Source organism: Astatotilapia calliptera, chromosome 10 (assembly GCF_964374335.1).
Source record: "Astatotilapia calliptera chromosome 10, fAstCal68.1, whole genome shotgun sequence".
Lineage (NCBI taxonomy): Eukaryota > Metazoa > Chordata > Actinopteri > Cichliformes > Cichlidae > Astatotilapia > Astatotilapia calliptera.
Genome location: NC_137431.1, coordinates 13,755,143 through 13,771,176, shown reverse-complemented (window position 1 = coordinate 13,771,176; position 16,034 = coordinate 13,755,143).

Sequence of the window (16,034 nt, the reverse complement as noted above, 5' to 3'; positions counted from 1 at the left end):
AATTTGCACTGAATAAAAAGGCATATTTGCGCTGCACGAATTTTATGAAATATCACACTATGATTAAAATAAAAACAAGTACCACGTCTCCAACAGAGCAGCAAAAGCAAATGCTACAACACATCCAGCACATGCAGTTATATATTCTTAAATAAGACAAAATAAAGACAAAATACAAAGCACATTTAATCGCTCCGCTGCCAAATACAAAGTATTTTTTTTATTATAAAAATAAAAGTGATTCTTATTTGCAATGACCTAATAAATTAAATTCAATAATGCAATTCTCTGGACCTTAGAAAATTTTCTGGAGAGAAAACATAAAGCGAACACCATCGAAAAATAAGCAAAGTTTAAAAAAATCAAATAAAAATCACGCACGCGTCACATTGTGTGGGTTAGACCCTATTTTGAACCGCTTCCACAAAAAGAAAACTGTAAGTTTCGTAAATCGCCAACATACCAGTAAGGCATAAGCTGGACCTGGTGGTCAAACGTCCTCTACACTCAGATGAAGTCAGGCTCGAAGAGAAGTGTAGGCCAACGCTTTAGGAGAAATCAAGAAACCTAAAATAAAAATGTAAAAAAACCCCAAAACAAAACAACAACAAAAAAAGCAGAATGTAAATCATCAGAAACTGATTGGGAACAGAGCAGCAAGTCTAACATTCACAGGGAGTATACACCCGTTCACACACATTCCCAAAACCACACAAACACGTGGTGATCCAAGCACACCCTTAAAAACACAAACGACTAAAAACTATAAGAAGCACAACAATAATAACACTAATAGCAGAAAAAAAAAACGCTAAATCACAACCGAAAGTAAGAAGAAAACATCCCCTTGTTCTCTCCTAGTTACGCACTCATAACCCGTTGTCCAGTCCCCATTTTCCGGGGTACAAAAACCTCAAATCGGCTTTAAAAAAAAAGGTACGGCAAGAGAGAAATGGCAAAAGGTTGAATGCGGTAAGATGTGGATGAGGAGGAGTGGCAGCGCAGGGCTGGCTACAGAGAAAGTGGAATTTCTGACCAAGCAAAGGAAAGGGTGGTGTTTTCTTTTTTTTTTTTTTTGGTGCTTCATTCTGCTTGGCTTTTTTGGATCCCAGCAGGATCCTTGGCTGCTGCTCTGTCTCTTCTTAGCGCTGCCAAAATATGGACATATCCCTTTGTCTTGAACTCTGTTACATAAAAAAAAAAACTCAAATTGAGAGATGAGAAAACATGACTTTAAAAAAGAAAAGAGGGATTGGACCGGCCACCAAAACTACAGCGCAAGTTATTAAAGAAAAGGAAACAGCATGAGTGAAAAGTGCACAGCAAGGAGGAGAGAGGCTTAGCAGCTGAATTCAAGGGAAACGAAAAAAAAAAGGAAAAATTCATTAAAAAATAAAAAGTCGAGATGGAAGGGTTTTGTTTTCGCGTCAGAATTTTTTCTCTGCAAACATAATATCTCCCAAAGTGCAAGCTGCAAAGTGTGTCTTCTCTGCTGCTACAAACACAGCAGCCGAAACCTTTCTAAAGCTATGCCACGTAGTGAGAGAGGGAGAGAGAAAGCAGCCACTTTTTGCTCTCTCCAAAATGGCTGAGGGCCGGGAGAAAGCGGCTATGAGCAGAGAGGAAGAGAGGTGCTCCCCGTCCTGCACAGGGGTGGGCTGGGCGATTCAGCGAGCATCTCTCCCTCGTTTCCCTCTCCTCACTCGTGCCCTTTGTCCCGTTAGCCGTCTTTCACACCGGACGAATGGCGTACAGCTGTGTTGTCGGTCCATTGGAAACTCTTTTCGGGCCACCGTGGGGAGGGGAAAGCTACAACTGTAAATGAGTGAGGTTCATGTGGTTTACTGTTCGTCGTGCACATGCTCGAATCCTGATGCTCTGCAAGTTGTTGCTGTTTTTTTGTTGTTGCTGTTTTTAAGAAAATGCTCTCAGATGCCTCACAGGACAGGTGACTTTTGCTCAACCACTATATAATTTCTATTTTAAAAATATGTGCATATCAATAATGGATATTTTATTATATTACATAAATTCAGTGTTTTTAAAAACAAAATGTAATCTTGTGCTATATTCTCACTTTTATCGTCTTGAATCCCAAATTTCAAATAAAAACATCACTGATTATGTTGAACAGTCTCCTCTCGTGACTATTTGAACTCAGCACCACTCTTGACGTCACAACAGTACAGTAGTTAAACAGCATGGCTGCTGCAGTCGGTAGTACTACATTTACATTTGGGTATTTCTAGTGGAGTATCTGAAGGCTGTTTACTGGCTGCTTGCAGTCACGATGCATAAAAAGCACTACCTATCTGATATAAAGCCAAAATTCTACTAGAAACATTCAAAAGGGCAAGGGATTTTATTTTCCAAACATCATATTTAATAACCAAATTAGTAAAGATGCTGCAGTTATTTTAGCGAAGCCATCTGAAATTTTTCCGGGTTAAATCTATACAATTGTTTTTATCACTCACAGCTAAGGTTTTTCTCTCATGCGTCTCAGCAGATGCGCGTCTACATTTGTTTTACACAAATCACTAATCATACACATAATATACCCAACATAAATCTGAGGGACTGACCTCCCAGTGAGGTCATCTTCACCAGCACTGGAAGAACCATTTCAGATTTTAAAATGGCTGCCTCACATTCTTGCTGACTGGAAGCGTGTTCAGTGAAGCTCATACCAATAAGCAACCACCCAACCAAAGTTTCCTAAAGCAAGAGATTAGAAAAACAGCAAGATGCTGCTGTATCTGACCCTGACCTCTGCAGAATAAGCTAATTTAAAAGCAAAATTTAATCTGGTAAAAACTGCACAGAAAGCCTGAGTATGCGGCATTCTTAAAAAAAACAACAACTAACACACACACACACACACGGATCCCCTCCATGCATATCAGCTTGTTAGTGTTATGAAAAAGGACAAATGTTGGGTTCAGGATATTAACTGCCCTGGATACTAGTTTTGCCACAGCATGCCAATGGGCTGCTGTCTGCTCCATGGTCACCACTTGAATCTAAATGAACAGATTTGACTTTCAGGATATTGCCAAGAACCCTGTCACGGTGCCGACACAGAGAAGGGCCTCTCCAAAAACAGAAGGTTGGAGAAAACAGAGCGACCGACATGGGCATAACCCCAAACCTCTAACAAGGTAACCCCTTAAAGCCACTCTCAGAGCCTGGGAAAGTGGGGAAGAGAAAGAGGGCTGCCAACAATAGGCAAAAAATCATTACCAACATTTTTCATATGGTAACATTATGTCAGTGAATGCAGTGACAAGTGCGCTGCATAATCCAGGTCTTAGACACATAGATTAAAACTGGATTTCATTGTTTTAATTAGATTTTGTGACCTTTTAACTGACTCCTTACAATATGTGCCCTTATTATTGTCCTGCTGCACCGGTCTGTCGGTAGCCTCTTTGGATGCTGTACATCCAACCAACTTGCATTTTCCACCCCAGGAGTGAGGCTTTTATTAATACATAATGACCTTTTTTAACACTTTACTATAATGACATGCTAGCTATAGCTCTTGATATCCACTGGGCTTAAAACACCATTCAGCATTATAATTGGGGTGTTACTACTGAACCTGTAGGATTGTTGAATCAAAACTTCACACTGGTTTTCTTTTCTGTACTTTTACTGCATTGTGCATTTTTTTAAGACAGGCCCTTAACAGGCTGCTGGAGTTTAATCTCATTATGAGCTTAAAGTATGTAAAATACCTTAAAATGCATGAATATTTACACATCACAGGGGGTATTTATTACTCAGATCACTCAGGATCATGATGCACTGTTTAAACTGTTATTTCATCCATGTTGTAAAGCCACAGCATTTTTAAGATAAGCTGTAATATTTTTATTTGGAAAGAATGTGCTGATAAGAACACTGAGACATGAACAATACCACTGCTTCCTTTGAATTCATTACATCAGTAGACTGAAATGTAAACATGAAACTATTCTGGGCTTAATACATTATTTATAATATGTTTAACCCATTCAAATGTTTAGAGGGACAGAATTATATACTGTGTATTTTGCAAATATTGATATGTGGAAGATTACAGGAAAGGCAACATCAATAGTTCACTCTCACTTGTTTTATTACTTCATTGGTAAATGTCTAATCATGTTAAGGCTATGATTCACAGTTGAGTCATAGCTGCGTCTGTGATAAAGAAGTTTCTACAAGAACCTATATATCACCCTAAGTTACTCCTGTTACTGGCACTAAGTGACTTCTTGGCAGCTAGTGCTTCCCACAGTAAAAGGATGGTCCAGTGATGTCAGCCATGATTCTTGTCTTGTCTAATAGCATTATACATAATAATGATCCTTTCATGAGTACCTAAAAATAAAAAAGTATAATGGGTGATTTTAATTTTTTGGGTATAGCAGTCAAAATATAAAATAACCGCCCACTCCAAATGTATTTTCTCATGAACTTCCACAAACGTGCAGTAACACCTGTGAAATCCACCAGAGTTTAGGGTTCAGGCTGAGATTTTAGGTCAAATCTATATATAAAAGTGAAATAAAAACAATGTTGTGTAGGATTTATAATTTGGTTTGGTATAATTGTTAAATAATGTTACAGAACATACTAAGCTTACTCAAGTACATACATTCATGCAAATATCATGTTTTAAGCTCCCCAAATGTTGTCTTTTTTGGAAAATTATTGCTGGTTGAGTCAAATAAAAGCAGATAAGGGCATTAGATACACAAGAGGAAGTTAATAAAAGTTAATAAAATAGCTTAATGATTAAAGATGTGCAGTCGATTAAAGAATTTGTCATAATTTTCATAATTAAAGTGTTTTATATGACAGTTTTTTCGACATTTGCTTTACTTAGTACCCACAAAAATTAACTGTTCGTTCTCTGCTTTTGTGCCTGTATTTTCAGGTGTCCGTGAGGACGGCCTTCATGGCGAATTCATCCCCATAATCAACCCAGTGCAGCAGGATGAATGTGGAAAAGACGCACTCATGCAGGAGAGAGCAGGATAAAGAACCAGTGGGATACATGAGACAGCAGCAACATATATTTTTTTTCCTATATTTTTTCATTCACACTCCTACATCTTTGCTTCTGAATGTTGCAGTCCAATTTTTATATCTTTTCCCCCTTTCATCTCACCCATTTCTTTCAATTGCTTGTCCCTCACTGTTCCCTCCTCTCGCTTCTCCCATCAAATATTCTGCTCACGCACAACTGCGGCACCCTTTCTCCAGTCCTCCCCATTAATCCACACCACAGACATCTTGGCCCACTGTCTCGTCTCTCTGTCAATGTGCACTCAAAAGTCTCAAAGTCTGGGCCATTTCAGCAGAGAGTGCCTGGCCGTTTTTCGCAGGCTATGAGGCCTACTGTTGAGCATGCTTTTCTACTGTACAGGGTGTACCGTGCAGACAGGACATCAAGCACTCCCCCTCTCTAAATATGCTAGAAAATGAAGACGACATCCCAGTGAAAGCGCAGGTCATATCAGGACAGGTGGCAACATAAATATAGCATCTATTTACTTTCATCACCACATAAAAACTAGTGGCTTGTTGCAGAAATGTTGGTGATATGTGGCTTGCTCTGCCCTGTTTCAGCCAGTTTCTAACACACTGAAGACATAAGCTTTAGTGCAGAAAACTCAATTGCTGTCACTGGAAATAAGTTTATACAGAGTTTCGGATTTGTGATGGACTGTGCAAAAAAATGTTCCTTCATTTGTTTGACTTTACTGCCTTCATAGTGCGAATCATTCAAAAACAAAAACAAAAAATTGTTTAATTTGCACTTTGGTTTTCACTTAACACATTTAAATCAATGCAGATTATAAACTAAGAGCCTTTGAAATGTGACATTTTCACATTCAGTGTTATTATTATTTTAATAAAGGTTTTGACAGATCTTCAGTTGGTGTAATCATGGTTGTACACCAGTTTTTCACCATTGTATACGTCAGCCAAAGCAGAACTGAAAAACTACCCAATGTGGCTTCTTGAAGATGATCTGCAGGAAGAGATACAAAAAAAGAGCAAGCACAATGACATAGCAGGGGTAAAGGCTGTAGGAAGAAGAAAAAGATGTAATTACTCTATTAATTACTTAATTTCTATTCATCTGAAGGATCCACTGACTTGAACTAATCACTTTAAGAAAGCAGCCAAATGCTCAATATTAACACATCTTCTGTGACAGGAAGAAGAGTGTGGGGCCTGTGAGGGGGGTTGAAGAAATGCAAAGATTTGCAGGGAAATTAAAGAAAGAAATTGAGACCCGCAAAAGGAAGGAAGCAGCTCAACGTGGACAACATCAAGGATAAAAACTCATGGAGTCTGATTTCTTTTTTTGCTACGTAAAGTGCACTTGTTCCTCCCTTTAAAGTCTACTTTTAACTGGCAGCGCACTGAAGCAAAATGAAGACGGATAGAAACAGCATTTTGAGATATTCCAGAGTATAAAAAACCCTGGCTGGATATTGAGTTTACCCCCTCCATTCTCCTCTTTTTCAGAAATAAGGGCTCAAGTTAGATTTTACAGCGGAGCTTAGAAATAGTACACAGCCCCTCATCAGCCACCCTCCTCTTTTGCCGTTTCTTTCTTTCTCTCACCCTCCACTCCTGCCGTTTCAGACCCTCATTTCCCTGCCCTCCTTCCCCTTCTTCCCCCCCCTCCTCTCTCTCTCTCATTCATTCAGTTTAATTTTGAACTCTGCACTGGGAGACAGGCAAAGAGGGTAGCTCCATGGTTACCTGGCACCAGGCCATCTCATTACACTGCCAATTGATTCTGGCCTGCCGCCATGTCCGCTGCCTACCTCCCCCACGCCCCGCACCATTTCTGCACCCCAGACTGTCTGCAGCAAAAGGAGATTTCTGAACACACAGGACAGAACGAGACAAACAGCTTCACTTACGCACATCAAACTTAACTCGCATGCATGCACCACCACATGTATGTACGCACAAATGCATACCTGCTCACAAACACACACAGCAAACTAAAAATGGGAAAATACATGTGCGTATATTTAAATATTCATATACCGTTGGCCTCCACACAGTGTACAATCAGAGTGGCTATGAGAAAAAAAATAAAGTCATAATCTCATTACTATCATTTTTAAATCCATGTGACTAAAAACTAAACATGAATCTTTATTTAATCATAGACAGAATCCTCTTTCTAAATTCTGGTGTTCGCAGATAGAAAGACTTGAACTGTGAGGAGTAAAATCTAAATTCACAATACATTTAACTGTCAGGAGTGATACTGCAATTTATAACAATAAATAATCGCAACTTTGGAAAAACAAATTAGTGCAGCACAGATGTTAAAAACCAAAGAACTAATTTAGGAAAATAAAGTCTTCAAACCTGGTTGACTGGACAAAGTGTTGTCTGACACACTGGGGTGGTTGAATTCACCCTGACTTGCAATGACTTGGAAGTATTTAGTGACATTTCTGTGTTCAGTGCAGTCAATGGAAAGCCAGAGTAAACCTCTTCTTAAAAAGCAAGGATTTTTATTTAGGTTTATACCGTAACTATAGCAAAATCCAATGAGTAACATTAACATTTTATACAGCTAAAGAAGTGTATCTGTTTAAATCTTGTCAGTCAGACATTTGATTTGTTTGTCTCTGCTATTTCAAATTTTATAGATGATCGTTAGTGTTGCTACATCTCATGTCTCACTGGATATTCATTTGTATCTTTGAATTTGAAGAATTTTTTCAGGAACGATGTTTCCTGCTTAATGTGATACTAGTTTCCCCAATCCCGACCAATCCAACAAGTTAGACACATATATTTTAAAAACATGAGCATGGGAATCCAATAAAAAGTCCTGTATGGGTGTGTAAAAGCCTTCGTTTGGGTTTAGTGATCGCCACAAATCTTTTGTATTTGTACGACTTTAAACCGCACCTTTTAAATGCTTGTTGCTAAATTTGAGTGTGATGCTTGTTTGCTTGGTTACTTCCATCTGAGACATATGCAGTATCAACTTAAACACTGCTGCTAAAAAGAAAGTCTTCCACAAAGATTGCATCTGAAATCAGCTGCACCTCTGCAACACATACCAGCAGGAGCACAGAGTGACTGACCAGGCGTTCTCTCAGGCATCTCTAAGTACTTTGTTCATCTGAAGGACAGAATTTCAACACGAGTTTAAGGTTTAACACAACTATTGCTGTCTTTTAAATAGTATCCCTTTTTAGGACACACTCAAAAAATACTGTAAAATATCACTGATGAACGTCTCAGACGACCACATTTTACAGCAGTTTTAGACCAAACAGAAACCTTATAGGGTGATCCAAATATGTAAAGCAGCTGCTTCGCATAATTTAGTGTAGTTTGGAGCCAAAGAAGTCAGGATCGATGTTTAACGATTCATCTTGCCCTGTGAGAGTTTCAGTAGCAGAGAGCTTGCTGGCAGTTTCACTGCTGAGACTTTGTCATACGCAGCATCTGTCTAGGTGTGACTCAGTCATAGCTTCCTGCTTCTTCTGCTACTGCTGGCAGATGCCAGGGTCATGGCTTCTAGCTCATCAGGGATTTGAGGGGATCAGGAGTCACTGGGATCGTAGAGCCATATGACAGTGTGTCTACTGTGCCTTCAGTATACTCATATTTAATAGCCATCCATTCATGCCCTAGTTTATAATGTAAAAGAGTGATTGTGCCTGTTTTGTATTGTAGAACAGTTGCCCAACATTGTTGGATAGGTGATTTGTAACTGTGGTTTCTGGCTTTCCTGGTTTTACAGTTTAAACCCAATATAAATAGCTACATCTCTAAACACGGGGTGTAGCTATAGCAGTTTAAGACAGCTCAGGCAGACAGCATCCTGCACCACTTACTGCATCACCCCCTTTCTCAAATGCTCCACCCCCGCTTTAGCTGCCCAACTTAGGATTTTACAAGGCATACCTACACCCAACATCCACCTGTAGGTTCGGTATACACAGAAACTGAAGTCACATCATGTATGCTTCATCTACAGATTTTAGAAGTTATCAAAGCACCATCCATAACAGGAAGATAAAATATCATTAAATGAATTGAGTTAATTATACCTTCCAATATAACTAGGTATATTTTTAGTCGTCTTTATGCATCTTTATAGCTACTGTGAGTTGTACTGCCATATCCTGATTAATTTATCACCTATTATTACTATTACTAAAGTGTAATCAAATCAGTCGACCCTAAAACATCTGCACAAATCGAACGGTGCTCCATTCATTATAATAGGTTTATGCATTTAGTTGTCCAACAGAATCATTCAAAAAACAGCTTACTGTTAATGCCAGCACATTCATTTAACCAGCTTGTAATCAAACTTGTAAGATGTGCATATTGCAAATCTTATTTTTGTGCCAGTGCTGTGACCTTGGTGATTTTTTTTTTGGATTTTTTTTATTCCAGTTTTCAGCAGTTTGGTGAATTCATGGCTTAGAGACAATTCTTGTCTCAGTAAGGAATTCTAATGGCGAGGAATTCTAACAAACCAGATGCTCTGTCCAACACACGGGAAAATATTTTAACAAGGTCTAATGGGAAGTATCCTTGTTACTTTATGCTTTCACAGCCGTAACTGGAAAAATCTTATCTTCCACGTTACTACAACGTCCCCACAAATTCTTAACTGATGACAAACTGAGCAATATACTTTTGTAAACAATACATTTCAGGAAAGCCTCAAAAAATACACATTTTTAATTCATAATCAACAGCTTTTGTTGGATATCAGTGGACTCATGATTAATTTAACTTCAAATATCGAATATCATCTGTCTTCTGGCCATTTCTTGGCTGCTGTGCACTTAGAATTTGTGTGACTATGCACCTTCAGGACAGGGCCATCAATTTCATGGTAGCAGGTGCCACCCACCCATCCATTTTAACACTGATAAGGGCTCCACGTTTGCAAGCAGGAGGAGAGCTACAGCTCAATATGAGATAAATGTATTTAAGAAATACGTAATGTATCTCAAAGAAAATTGCACCTGATTTCTTTAAAAATGCAAATTCGATTCAAAAGTCATGATGCACGAGAGCCCTTCGATTGAGATTTTCATGGGGAACGTAAAAGTTGTTATAAAGCATCACAAACGCCTTGTGAATACTGCACTGTAGGGGTCTTTCTTAAACTGTCCAAAAGGGAAAACAAAAAAATATTTGTATGTTCCAGATATTAACATGAAAAGATGCTGTGGAAGAAAAACATCTCTCTTCAGGATGTATATTTTTGTATCTTTTCTAAATTATTCCTATCAGTTGCAGAGTACATGCTAAGCAGTCGTCGTACGCACTGTATTATATTGTTTTACCACATCTGTTCTACCAGATAACACTGTTATTGATGACTGTGGTAATTAGACTGTGTGATGACTGTAGCCAGAAATAAATAAAGAGAAGCCAGTATAAAGACTTTCCAGTGCGAGTCTGTCTCTTCGAAAAGTAAGGATTAGAGATGGGCCTCCCTACTTCGGGGCCCCTTTCCTGTACATGCACACGGGTTGTTTAAGGACACAGTGAACCAGGCTACCCGATCTAGGGAAGGGGCCAGGGCAGGGGGAGCAGTGACGGGACGGCCAAGTGGAATAAACTTTCATGGAATCCAAAGAGCTCAAGCTGCTGGCTTAATGCTAGTGGGAGTAGAGGGGACTGGGAGAGGGAGAGGATTGGCTGATGTAAAAAGAAAGGGAGGAGCCACTTCCTCAGAAGGGAGAGAGAGATTTATGGAGTCCGACGGCAGCAGGGAGAGAAAAAAAAGGACAAAGGTGCCGATGAATACGGGGTTAGCAAGTGGTTTCCAGTGTAACAGTTATTTAAAGTAAAGGTACAGTAAAGATGAGAGGCACTACAAAGCATCTCGGGTTTAACCCTTAGGAAATCTGAAACACAATATTCAAAAAAGACAGGCATCCATTTAGATTTTTCCCAAACAAAACTCCAGGCTGTAGCTCAGAGCAGAAAATATTTGGGTTGGTCCACTTATAGATGGTAACCGATCACACCTGCATTCCTGGGAGAAGGGAGCTGCCAACAGACATTCTCCTGTTGCCCCCCTCGCACCCCTTCTCCAATTTTCTCTCCCCTTGTTACCTTGTCTCCCTCTTCTGCGTTCCTCTCCTTCTGTTGCTCCCCTTTCTATATGAGTGTGTCTGGGTCCGGCTGGAGAGGCTTTGTCTGTGAACATTGGAGCCCTGACTGGCCCACGGGGGCCCGATCCATGAATACCCACACTGTGAGAGCCACTCTTTCACTTCACACCACTTTCTCTACTGGAATGCCTGAGCAGTGAGGTAAGAAACACACACACACACACACACACACACACACACACACACGGAAACAGTACAAGCACACATACACATTTTCTCACTTTCTCTCTCCCCCCACCCCCTACATGCGCACACATACGCACATGCACTATACTTTACACACAAACTGAGTGAGTCATGCAGTGATGAAAAGCCACTGTTTTGTGTGCGAACCCTCTCACCCTGGACTAACATCCTGAGAGCCTTTCTCCTTCATCGGTCCCTGCCAAGCTCTCCCTCTAATTAAACACTATTGGGTCCAATAGCATTGGCCCAGTTTCCCCAGGACCATGCCCCTTCCACAGCTCATAGATGTCCTCAGCCGTGTAGAGTCTATATGGAATCTGAATGACTGTGGCGATTAACAACTTCTCAGGATTTATAATTCCCCACTTAATGATGGGATGGCCACAAGTCTCTTGCCAGCTTTACAGAAGGACCGGCCTAATAGATCTCCATCTGACATGTAATATTGTGCGAAAGGATTTCAGGAGACGATTAAGTTGTTTGGTGCATTTTCTTTTAAATTAACAGCATTACTGCTTAGAATGATCCCATTTTATCCACGGAAAACAGAGCAAACATTTTAAAATCTGCTAAAGTAGTCTGATTTTACATTTTCACCTTATAACATTGAAAGACACGACTATGCAATTTATATTTTGGTATGGTCCCACAGTGAATATTAAAACAAACAATCGAATGTCAGCTTTAATTTAAGGGATTTAACAAAGATATCACCTGTGTTTAAGAAGTAAGCCATATTTATACACCGTCCCCTATTTTCAGATAAAGTAACTGGAAAGTTGACAAGCTGTTGCATGGCCAGGTGAGGCCTGGTCCCTTGTTATCCCAAGACAGATTAAGGATATAAAAGATATGGAGCTGATTCCAAGTGTTGATCTTGCATTTGGTAGTAGTCACTGGAACTCTCAATATGAGATCCAAAGATATACAGGTGTGACAGAAGGAGGCCGGATTAGGCTAAAAAACCAACATAAACTTATCAGAGAGGTAGCGGAAAGTTCAGGAGTGGCCTTATCGTCAATCTCATATATGCAGTGGCCAGCTCAGCAAAATGCAAAAGCATGAAAGACCACAGAAAATAACTTTAGTGCTTGATATAGAATTATATCAGGAAAAACAACTTCACGACTGAGTCGAGAACACTCTCAAGGAGGTAAGTGTATCACTGCCAAGAAGAAACAGCCATTGGGTACAATCAAGAAAAAGAAGGTCAGATTAGACTTTGTCAGAAAACATTTGAAAAGACACTGCACAGCTCAGGAAAATATAATTTGGAGAGTTGAAACCGATATTAATTTGTACCACAATGATGGAAAGAGAAAAATTTGGAGAAGGAGAGCAGCTCGTGATCCGAAACACACCGCATCATCTGTCAAACATGTCAAACATGCTATGGCATGGGCATGCATGGCTGTGACTGGAACCACACCAATAGTGTTTATTGATGATGTGACTGCAGATAGAAGAAGCATCAGGGTAAATTATAAAGTGTACAGAGCAATGCTCTCTGCTCAGATTTCGCCAAATGCTGCAAAACCGATCAAACAGAGCTTCACAGTGCAAACAGATAATGATCTAAAGTTTAGAGCAAAAGAAACCCAAGAGTTTCTTAAAGTAAAGAAAGATAATATTCTCCAACATTCAAGTCAGTCACCTGACTGAGGTCAGTGAGACGCACAGACAAACAGAAACCCTTTACTACAGAGGCGGCTGTAGTCAAGGTCTGGAGCATCTCAAAGGAGAAAACTATATTTGGTTTCTAGGGTTCAGGCAATCAGTCAAGGCAGTAAAGGATTTGTAAATTTGCTCTATGACCTAAAAGCATTACATATTAAAATTGTGTATTTTATTATCTTTACAGAATTGGCTGAAATCTTTGGCTTTTCTAAACTGTAAAACTGTAAATGTTAACATATATTTATGCAGTGTGTGATTTTGCGAAACTTTATGGTGTCATTGTGATGTCACAGGGCATTACATCGAAAAAATAAAAAGTGTATCGTACCGCTCTCTTCATGCCCTCTCATATGATATATTACTCGATTTGGTTTCTTGACTTTTTTTCCAAGGTCCATGGGCGCTAACAATGTTAGATCAAGGTTAAATGCTTAGTCGTCCGAAGTATTCACGTCCTGCAGGTTCTAGTATAGTGTTGTGAAGTTTGAAGAGGATCCATAAATGATTGACCCGATTTTTGCCAAAATGAAATCAGCCTAAGATAGGGCTGTGCGATATGACCAAAATCTCATATCCTGATATAAGAATTCTATCGTCCCGATAACGATATAAATCACAAAAATGTAACACTTTCTGTAAATTATGTGAATCTCGGGCAGCTCGTCTTGCGGGAAGTGTTCCCAGCTGCGCGTCATGTAGCTGGAGTCGAGTGTTTTAACCGATGCATGAAACTATACATTTTTAGACATAAGTTGTAAAGGCCGCCGTTTTCTTTGTGAGTATTTATTACACGGCGTGCTGCGAGTTGCCTGTTCTAACGTTTGAGTCTAAGGTTTATTTTTTAGCACCTGACGGCTCTTTTTTACTTCTCATCCATAAATAATCTGCTCTTTCACATGATTCAGTTTATTTTGAAAAGTCTCAACTAGAGATGGCACGATACCACTTTTTTATGTCCGATACCGATACCGATATCATAAATTTGGATATCTGCCGATACCGATATGAATCCGATATAGTGTTTTTTAATCAACAAAACTGTTTTTTAAATATCTTGCTGCATTTTGTATAAGTTCATACTCAAGTTTAAAACAACAACTACACTAAAGCTATTCTGTTATACCTGTATGCAAAAAAAAATGTTTCATAGTTCAGCAATACTGATCAATCTAATAAACTTAGACCTACACCATCCTCCCTATTCTGGTATTTTAAAGAGTACTTAGCATAAATATTAAGCAACCTAACTAACAGGGTTCCAACTCCCAGCAACAACAAAAATAAATAAATAAAAAATAGGGAACCACCCCTCACGCTCCACCTCATGATGCTTAATCGACGTAATCAACCTTAATTTGATGCAGTGTGAAAAAAAATGCACGGAAATCAATTCTTTTTCAAGAAATATTAAATAGATTCAACATCTTTCTTCAACAAAATTGCAGACTGCACAGATGGTACCTTCCCAAAGGAAAAAGTACTATAGCTTACTAGGGTATATTAGACTTAATAGTTACTATATACAGTAATGGACTTCTATACATTTTACATCAGATTAAAACTTTGGGTGTAAGATTCAGATAAATATTAAATAATTAAAAGCGAGACATCTTAAATGAGAATAAGAAAGAAAAGTATGTCTTTGTGCCCCCTTTTCCCAGTTAATGCCCTATCGGCCCCCCTGGCTAAACTTTGCTAGATCCGCCCCTGCACAGTTACCAGCGTCAGCTACGTAGAAAAAGATCCTTGAGTAGAAAGTAATATTAAATACATTCTAACAACAGCTGATCAAGCTTAAACGTGCTGCTGTTGTTCAGCCGCTGGTTTCCTCTTTCTGGTGCAAAGTGGGCCAAAAACAAACAAGAGACACGGACTCGCGACAGAAAAGCTGATCAGCTGATCGTTAAGCAGTTTCACGATTGAAGTAGCAGCCGGAGAGCGAGAGGCAGTCGCTCGTTAAGCTTAACGCAGGAATGCTTTACAAACATTCAGAGATGGACTTACACACTTGCTTTACTTCTCTCGGGGATAACTTTGTCGGAGATGAAATGCCGGGTTGCTAGCGAAGCTCCAAATGCTATCCAGACCACCGACAGGTCCCGCATGCCACAGCCGCTCTATCACGTGATGCATACTGCTCCGACGTGCTAACGTTCTGAGGTGAGTTACGGCGTGTTGCAAGTTTTGTGAGGTGCTTTCGTGATATTTAATGGATCGGATTACATTTTTTATTTTTCTCCGATATCCGATCCAGTAATTTAGGTCAGTATCGGACCGATACCGATACGTAATATCGGATCGGTCCATCTCTAGTCTCAACAGGATCTTGAGCTTTATTGTGAAAGGCCCAAGGAGCTTGCAAAGAAAAGCGTCTGGACTTCTTTAAGTTGCTTGAAGACGTTTCACCTCTCATCCGAGAAGCTTCTTCAGTTCTAAGGTCAAATGGTGGAGAGTCCCAGATATAAACCTAGTGGGAGTGACCCCCCACAGAGGGACAAAAGGACCCCCTGATGATCCTCTAATCGCCTGAGCCAAGGTGGGAAACTGGGCGTGGGTCCCAATCAGCCAGAGTTTCGGGTGAGTTCATTGTGAAACCTGGCCCCACCTTATCATGCGAATTCCTGAGGTCAGATGGCCCAGGATGTGAAAGGTTTACGTGGAACATAAACAAGCGGACATGCGATGGTGTTACCGTCGTTGTTGCTAACGACAACGCATAAAACATGCGCTTGTCCATCTGTAGTGTGGTTATATTAAATATAAGAGAAAGAGAGAAAGAAGAAATTAATATAGCCACTACAGTGACCATCAGAACGACGAAAAAATATTGCTGTAAACAGTTTATTTTGCGACACCACAAAACAAACGATAGCGTAAAATGAAATGATAGACGTCTTTATATCGTCATCCGATATATATCGTTATATCAAACAGCCCTAGCCTAAGATGTTGTTATCTACCATCACACAACATTTG